Here is a 9,884-nt window from a genome sequence, read left to right as displayed (position 1 = left end):
CCTGGGACACACATCTTCAACAGGGGGACTCAGTATTCTCTCATTTGCAAAGATGTGCCCCGAGTTGGGGCACAGCAGCACGATGATAAACACCCAGGGAATCCCCTGATGGACGAAATCCTGGGATGCATCTCAATGGGTCAACCCAGACAGGCAATCCTGGGGCTTCAAGGGCCCAATTCTGCACACCCCAGGAATGGAAATTGTGTTGCCATAAAAAATGTTTATGGCTGTCAGGGAGGGTATTAAATAGGGGATAGATCACTCTAGAGATACCCGGTTGGATGCATCTATTTCTGCCATTGTCAGAGACAGGGTACTGGGCTAGAGAGATCATTGGTCTGACTCAAAATGACATTTCTTCTGTTCTTAAGGGTAATATCTGTTTAGAGCCTTAGATACTGCCACAAAAGTTGCCACTTTTTGACTGGCTTTTTGACACTGCCCGTTCACTAGGACAGGGGTCAGCAGCCTATGGCCTGTGAGCCAGATCCAGTCTACACAGAGTTGGATCTGGCCCAGGGCATCAAGTGCCATTCAGCTGTGCTGAGCCACCGAATCCCTGCACAGCACTTCCTCCATAGCCCTCCCTGTTGCTCTCTTGTGCCTGCACTTACCCTTACTGCAGAGGGGCTGGGTATCTCCAGTGATGGTAAGCACAAGCCTTTTGAGCTCCCAGGGGGTAGAGATCTGTGATCCATGACAGGAAACCAGGTCACAAGCTCCAGCCCATGGTACCAAAACGTTGCCAACATCTGTACTAGGATGTGGGGTTAGGGATACAGTTCAACTCTTTCATATATGCCACAAACAATTATTTGATAGTTAGTAATTTTAATCTCTGTCTGCACTAGATTAGAACCATGAAAAGTTCCCTTACCTGGGTCAATCGGTCATTTTAGAAGATGAAGATTTTTAGAATATGAGATTTTTGTGTTTTGGGGTAAATCAGAATATCAGTGTGGGCAGGTAACTTAATCCTGTTTCGCACATTAATAGAATCTGAGGGTAGATGGAAGGTGGTATTATAACAGTCTAATCTGACTTCCTGCCACACAGGCCAAAGAACCTTACTTAATGATTGCTATATCAAGCCCACAGCACACCATGTAGATCAAGAATCCAGTATTGACTTCCACTGATGGAAAATCCACTACACTTGTAGGGTATTTGTTCCAGTAGGTAACTATGCCATTGCTATTGAGAAATAAGGTGCATTTTTTTGGTCTGAGTTGTTTCAGCTTCCAAATATTGGATTTCCCTGTGCCATACTCTGCTAGACTTCTAATAAAAAGTATTAATTAAAAACCATAGATTCATGGAGTCATAGAAAAGTAGGGCTGGAAGGGAGCTGTAGTCCAGCCCCCTGCCTCAGGCAGGATCATCCCTATCCAAACCATTCTATCTAAATCCATAAACTAAGCCAGGGGGCTTCACATACCCCTGGGGGTAGTTGCCATGGCCTCAGGGGGTACTCAGCAGCAGGCACCACCACCAGCATTTCTGCCACTGCCGCACTGCTGCCACTTCCACTGCTGCTGTGCCACCAGCACTTCTGCCATCACAGAGACACTCACCAATTCTCCACTGGGGGACCCCGCCCTTGCTTGCTGACTGGCTGCTGGGTGATCTTCCCCCTACCCCCGCTTTTCTGACTGCCGTGGGACTCCTGCCTTCTTGTCTAGCTGCCAGGAGTACACTGACCCAAAAAGGGTGAAAACCCCTGAACTAAGCTACCGTCAATCCTGACGCAACACAAGGCATAAAAAATACATTCAAGGTGGTAGTGGTATTACTATTAAAGCTCCATTTGCTATAAAAAGTTTCCTTCCCACGTAGACCATAATTTAATTTCTTAAACATCTTGGAATAAACAAAATATTGAGCTTGTTTTAGTCTCCTGCTATAAGACCAGATGTGTTCCAGGCCTCAAATAATTTCTGGGCTCTCTTCTGAATGTTTGTCACTCCTTTTTAAAACTTGAATGCTAGAACTAGAATGTCTTAACAACTAGTGCATTCTATTTGAATGAGGCACAGACCTTGACAGAATTCTCAATAGGACAAAATTACAGAACAAGCCAGGGGACTATTACATGTTAATTTTAATAGCATTTTTTTGTAATCAAGTTGATTAGACACTCCCAGAGGTCTATAACAGATTCTTGTACAAGTCCAGGAGAGAATAAGGTCTTGGTTAGATATTTTCACAACCTTTTACAAAATTTACTACTTAATAGCATTTCATTTTCCTGACTTTGATGGTTTAGGTGACAATATTAAATTATAATTGATACTAATTGGGAGATAGGATATTCAAAAGCAGTCATTGGCAAAACCATTGGGTAAGACTACCAAAAAATGTGATAAGAACAGGGTTGGGTGAGTGGTAAGTTCTGAAGAATCTTGCCCTTAAATAAATTGTATTATTACTATAGGCCCTCTCAACATGTTACATTTGTGACTCAATTAAAGTATTAACTGTGGCATAAATAGCACGGGTGCTACATGTGCACTCAATTTAAGGCATTATAAAATGGGAAATAAGCCATAAAATAGTCCACATATAATGTAGAACATTTTTATGGCTGGTTTTGATGGTGCCTTAAACTTAACAGATGGCCATATTGTCAGTTCTTGGGCCCAGACTGCACCAGGGTCTGGAATGGCCCCGGGACTGAGAATCAGCTTATTGTTGAGCCCAGCCAGGGGCTTAGGATGGGGAGGAGCCAAAGGCCATCCTCTTCCCTCCCACAAACATAGGATTGTCTGGGCTAAGGCCAACAATTAGCTAATTATCTGTCCTGAAAGCCCTGGGTGAACCAGACCTGGGATGTTCATGTTTGGGGCTGACAATCAGCTGATCACTGGTGGTAGTGGTGAACGCTAATGGTTGAGGATTATCACTCCCATGGGTCAAGCAAAGGGTTGTAAATGAGTTTGTTGATGACTAAGAAGGCCAATCCTAGAGCTGCAGACCCTCTGGCAGATGCCACAGGTGGTGGTTAAAGGGAGGATTAAACCACAGGGATCCATGACTAGTGATTCTCAGGGATCATTTTGTCTGTGCTCATCACCACTTGTCCATCATAGAATGTTAGGGTTGAAAGGGACTGTAGGAGGGTATCTAGTCCAACCCCCTGCTCAAAGCAGGACCATCCCTAACTAGATCATTCCAGCCAGGCCTTTGTCAAGCTAGGCCTTAAAAACCTCCAAGGATAGAGAGTCCACCACCTTTCTAGGTAGCCCTCCTAGTGATAAAATTCTTCCTCATACCTAACCTAAACCTTTCTTACTGCAACTTGAGACCATTGTTCTGTCATCTGCCGCCACTGAGAAGAGTCTAGCTCCATCCTCTTTGGAACCACCCTTCAGGTAGTTAAAGGCTGCTATCAAATCTCCTCTCAGTCTTCTCTTCTGCGACTAAATAAGCCAGTTCCCTCCGCCTCTCCTCAGAAGTCATGTTCATCAGCCCCCTCACCATCTTTGTTGTCCTCTGCTGGACTCCCTCCAACTTGTCCACATTCTTTCTGTAGTGGGGGGCCCAAAAATGGACACAGTACTCCAGATGTGGCCTCACCAGTGCAGGATAGAGGGGAATAATTACTTCCCTCGCTATGCTGGCAACGCCGCTACTAATGAAGTCCAGGATGCTGTTGGTCTTCTTGGCAACAAGAGTACACTATTGACTCATATCCATCTTACTGCCCACTGTAACCCCCAGGTCCTTTTCTGCAGAACTGCTGCTTAGCTTATTGGTCCCAAACCTGTAGTAGTGCATGGGATTTTCCATCCAAAGTGCAAGGCTTTGCACTTGTTGAACCTCATGAGATTTCTTTTGGCCCAATCTTCCCACTTGTCTAGGTTGCTCTGAATCCTAGCCCTACCCTCCAGCATATCTACTATTCCCTTCCCCCCTCCCTTCAGCTTGGTGTCATCCATGAACTTGCTGAATGTGAAATTTATTCCATCTTCATTAATGAAGATATTGAACAAAACTGGCCCCAGGACCAACTGGGGCGCTGTGCTTGATACTGCATTGCTGTAGGACTTTGTAGAAATCATGGGTATTGATACTGGTTATTGTAGTAGATGTTGGACTAGTGGGAAAAGCCTGCATGTGACTTGTTTTACATGAGGAGGCTGTTGTGCTTCAGCAACCACATGGATCTTGGTGGAGGAGAAAACTGTGTCCAGTGGCAAACAGATTCAAGACAACTGGGGTAACACTTCCACTGCAGCCTTCTTCCACCTTCACAGCCTTTGAGAAGTACAACTTCTGAGTCTGCCTGCTCCACTGTTGAGGTCTTTGTGTTGTTGGACTGCTCTTTGTCTGATACCTCACCTTTGACCTTACTGTCAAGGGTGACCATACCAGAAGTACAAAACTCCTGATGGTGTTGCTCTTAGGGACAACAGGCCTCTCTACCTCATCAGGGTGGCAGTCCAGCTGATTGCCAGGCCCACATGTGGGACTGCACCATCCAGCTGTCAACTTGGCAGTATAGGGGCAGCTCATGATTATTATTATTATCTTGGACTGCTTCTGTACTGACAAACAGTAATGGTGCAATTGGGATCATCCCCAATCCCAGATTGTGCCTCCTGCCATGCACACATGGCATATCAGGAGGCACAATTGTTATGATCAGGAATCGGATCCCACCATGTCATTAAAGGAACATGTGTCAGGGGTTATAGTATCATAATTTATTGTAGTGCAAAGGTAGGGATAGGTTTTGCTGTCTGAAATTAATGGGATCCAGGTATGTGCATCCAACGACAAAACAGTCATTTAGGTATTTTGGTTTCTCCTTCTTCATGCGTTTGAGATCTATTAACCCAGTGTTGAAAAATGAGAACTGAAGAAGATTAAGTATATCATTACCACCCTTGTCAGACTTGATCATTTTAGGGATAGACAAATGATGGATTACAGGGCAGACAGTTGTTGACTGGTTGGCTTCTCACTGGAAAGGAATTTTCCATCTTTCACACTTGAATTTTCTGTTTGCCAAATGACAGATGACATCTCTAATCAGAGTTTGTAAGTACCTATATGAGGAACCAAACTTTGTAAGATGGTTTCTTTAGCAGACAAAAAGGAAATCAGATCAAATGTTAGGGAGCTGAAGCTAGGCAAATCCAGGTTAGTAATACAAGGCAAAAAGTATTCTCAGTAAGAATAAGTAACCATTGGAGCAACCTGCCAAAGACAACCATGTCACTGGTAATTTTTGGATCAAGGTATGCCCTATTACAAAGGAGAATTAATTCAGGGAAGTCCATTGGTCTGTCTTAGAAAGAAGGTCAAACTAGGTTACCACCATTGTACCCTTTCTGCCCTTGTAATCTGTGAAAAAACAACTCGACGTCAGTAATTATCCTATCAACTGTCTCCTCAACAAAAAGAAACTAGTCATGCCTGGGACCCTACTCCAAGTATCGTACTCATAAAAGATCAGCTTATTGTGATAGAATTCCTCTTTACTGTATAGGTGACAGGAGATCTGTCAGTGGTGTAACATTTTGCTTTTACAGACCTCTGTTATAGTACTCACACATGCCTCATCTAAATCTAAAATGTCACACGCATTATATTCAGATTCAAAATGTGAAATGGCAATGAAGGTCTTGGGTTTTTTTTCTGTTGCCATTTTGATTACACTCCATTTCATATGTTTTCTGTTTTCCTGAGCAGGAATTCATCAGATCAGAAGAAAATTACAAAATTTGGACCAGATGCACAACAGATGAATTGAAACATCTGGTTTATAGAACACAGTAATATCTTCAATTCCTTTGACTGTGAAGAGTCTGAATCAAGACATCTTTTGTTTGCTACCAAACAGTGCTACTACTACTGATTATTAATGGTGCAACTTTGAAAGAGGCAAGGAACAGAGCTGGTCAAAACTCAGAACTTTTGATCTGTAGAGAATTCTTATATTTCAAATTTATTTTTGACCCAAAACAAAAAGTTAACTTCACAAGAAATGTATATTTTACAGAAATATCATAACTTAAGTGCTCCATTACAATAAGGTCAAAATTCTTCATTCAAGATTTATCACTTTGGCCATTTTTATAAATTATCAGTGCAAATATATTTTTATTTGCTATACCCTACATATTGCTAGAGCAAAATTATTTCCCCCCCAGAATATGTTAATCAGAATAGTAGTTGAAATGAGGCTCTTTGGTCTTGTTGAAACAAAGTGCCTTGAGGAGTTCTCATTAAAATTTTGATTAAATCAATGTAAAACCTTGACTTTTATCAAATAACTATTATCAAAACTATTTCCTCTGACATCTTTTGACCAGCTCTAATTGGGAAATATGCAGAGTAACAGAAAAACTGTTAGAGTAAGGATTCTGGTTAGGGAGGACTGGTCTGCTGAAACTCAGCTAGAGTAAGCAAGAAAACAGTTGTTCCAGGTGTCTGAGAGCCATTTGGGTAGTAATCAAAATAAAACTTCTTTTAGGACATCAGGTCAAAGCATGCGTCAGCCAGATGATACCTGGATTAACAACCAATGTGCTTTTTCTTAGGGAAAATTCTGTAGTCCATCTCCTATGAAGTTGAAACTAGGCTATTTTGATTTTGGCTACTTTAAAAAAAACTTTTTACCTTAATTATGATGCAAAGGGGAGGCTGGCTCAGAGTTTGGAAGTGATAAAGTTCTGTCAGCAGGATGTCACTGGTTCAAATTTGGTAGGGGTTGCATCATGGCTGAAATTAATAATCCTCTCTCAGTTTCCAAGGGGAGTGGTGTTGTGAATGTGATGGTCTTGTTCTCAGTCTAGCAAACAAATAGACACATATAAGGTGGCCTTAATAGAGTATGGAAGACAGATGGCAAACTGAACTTTCATTTCCTACCAGACATGGTGGGAAGCCTTGGTCCTGTTGAAATGAATGGGAAAAAATGGAACAGATATAATCTGTGAGCCTCATCTGAATTATTTTGATAATGTAGTGTTGACAAGGTGGGTCTGTCATTGCTGATAGAGCTTTCTACAGGACTTTAATAATCTTATTTCCCATATTGTTTGGTTTTAAGGCCAAGAAGGACCATTTAATCCTCCAGTTTGACCTGCATATCATAGACCAGTGGGGGACAACCATTTTGGCAGGTATGCCACTACTTAGTCCCACACCCTCTTCAAGTGACATCCTAATACCCTTTCTTTGGCTGATTTCTGCTCTGCTTTCTGCTTCCTGCCCTATTTACTTCTATGCTGCCTCTCCTCTCCTTGGTCTGATGTGTCACACACAGAGGCTGCCTGTGCCACTTGTGGCATGTATGCAGCACATTAGATACCCCTGTCATAGATCATTATGTTTCAAACTGTTACCCTGGCAGAGAGCCCAGTAATTTGTGTTTCCTTAAAGCCTCTATTCCAAAAAGGCCCTAGTGTTAATCTGAAGATGTCAGAGATGGAAAATCCATTACTATCCGTGGCAGATGGTTACACTATTTAAGCGTGTGTCTTTATTTCAAATTTGAATTTGTTTGGCTTCAGCTTTGGCTCTCATTATCCCATTCACCAGTAAATTAAAGAGCCATTTAGTACCTAGTATTTTCTCCTTGAGTAGGTACTTATATCATGTAATCAAATTACCTCCCATTCACCTTTTTTTTTTTTTTTTAAGTGAACTAAACAGATTGAGACTTTTAAATCTCCATGTCTGGCATTTTCTTCAGCCATTTGATCATTCTTACAGTCATCTTAAATGGAGACTCCATTTGGAGTCTCAAATTTTTTAACATCCCTGTAAAAATGGACACCACCAATTATTAACCACTATTATGTAGTGGTTTCATATCAATCTGACTAATGTCAAAGAAAGAAGTAAAATCACCTCTGTACTTCTCAGTACTCTTTTGTTTCTGGGCCTAATGATCCATGCCACTAGCCCTGGGAGCTCATGTTCAGTAATTTTCACCCACTATGATCCCTAAATCCTGTCTAGCATAGTTGCTTTCCTGATGCAATCCTCCTTTCTTTAGTTGTGACCTAAATCCCTATTCCTTGAAGTTTGACTTTGCATTTGGATGCATTGGATAAAAACCCCTAATCACATTGATGGCCCTGTCCTCTTTACTATTTACTATTCCACCAATCAATCTAAATGACTGCACAGTAACTGGAATAACTGTGCAGTACTGTTGCTGCAGAGTTTTTTTTCCTGATGCTACCGCACAGTAGCTTGTTGCTAGTACACAATAGTGTCACATCACAGTTAATGCTCAGGAACGGTACCGCATAATAGCAATGAGATACAGTGCAGTAGCCCATTGCTACTGCACTGTAGCATTTTGTGTAGTGATGCTATCTATTGCTGCTTTTATCATTATAAAATATTATCATAGAAAATTAGGGTTGGAAGGGGGTCATCTAATCCAACCCCCTTCTTGCAGGACCATCCCCAACTACATCATGCTAGGCAAGGCTTTGTCTAGCCAGGTCTTAAAAACCTCCAACGATGGACAGCACACAACGTCTCTGGGTAATCTGAGTGCTTTGTAACCCTCCTACTGAAAATAGTTTTTCTTAATATCTAACCTAAACTTCCCTTGCTGCAACTTGAGACTATTGCTCCTTGTTTTGTTATCTGCCACCACTGTGAACAGTCTAGCTCCGTCCTCTTTGGAACCACCCTTCAGGTAGCTATCAGATCTCCACATTGTCTTCTCTTCTGCAGACTAAATAAGCCCAGTTCCCTCAGCCTCTCCTCATAATACCTGAATACACATTCATTCATGAAATGAACACCTAAATACTAATGCATTTTACAATGAACATTGTCCTTAGATATGCAGCCTGAGATCAATAGTATTCTGAACAGGATTACTAGGCATTCTAGTAACTTAATTTAACTAGAAACACATTCGCACTGGTAGCTGGAAGTAAAGTAGTACTGTTAAGCCTTTTAAATTCCTAGGCTTTCTGGTATTAGTATCTAATTACTTTTGAGAATCTGGAGGCTGTGTAGAATTCAAAACAAAAAGTGTGATTGCAGTTTGTGTACACAAACCCAAGCTAGTATTTAGCTTGATTTAGCAGCAGCCAACTAATTGCAACAGCAAAAACTTCAGTGTGGCTTGGACAAGTTCACCTGAGACCCCACATAGCTACTTAGTATCAGGAGCGCATGACATTTCAGCTATACTGCTATCAACACCTGAACTAGCTACTTTAAAGTCTCAGAGGATATAATCATAGTCATTTCTGGGTATACCTTTTTTCCTGATCAAGGGGTGCATCTATACAAGATGCCTTAATGCACATTAGCCTAGTTTACTGCCCAGCATAGACACATATCTACATGTGTGTGTCCTTACTGCACAGTAAACTAGGCTAATTGTGGCTTAATTTAATACCAGCAAATGCAAATGCAGGTATCAAATTTAGTCATGATTAGATACTGCGCATTAATGCATGTGTCCCCCTGCCACCAGGGGACCAGCCTGAGACCAGCCCCGGGGCTCTTGACTAGGAGCCTCTCCTGCCCCAGGTCTAAGCTGCCTCTCTGGCAGCCAGCAACCATTTCGTACCCTGGGGGATTCTTCACAAGCAGCCTGAGAGAGCCTGTCATCTGTATAGGAACACTGTACTGTCCTCCCTGGACAGGGCACAGAGGCAGACTCAGCCAGTCCTGTCCCCTAGCCAGAGCTGCCGCTTGTCCACAGGTGAATGTTGTAAAGGGCTGCAGCCGGCTGCACCCTCTGTGCAGTTCTGAAACTCCCCAGGGCTGCTGGCTGCCTGTCTCTGGCAGTGGGGCCAGTACCTGCTCCCTGCTGCTGCTCACCTCCAGCTGTCTCCTGTGATTGCAGGTCCTGTGGGCAATTGCCTCTGCCATGTGGCTCCCAGTCCCTG

Source organism: Crocodylus siamensis, chromosome 1 (assembly GCF_052110815.1).
Source record: "Crocodylus siamensis isolate JL-2025a chromosome 1, ASM5211081v1, whole genome shotgun sequence".
Classification (NCBI taxonomy): domain Eukaryota; kingdom Metazoa; phylum Chordata; order Crocodylia; family Crocodylidae; genus Crocodylus; species Crocodylus siamensis.
This window is presented reverse-complemented; position numbering follows the sequence as displayed.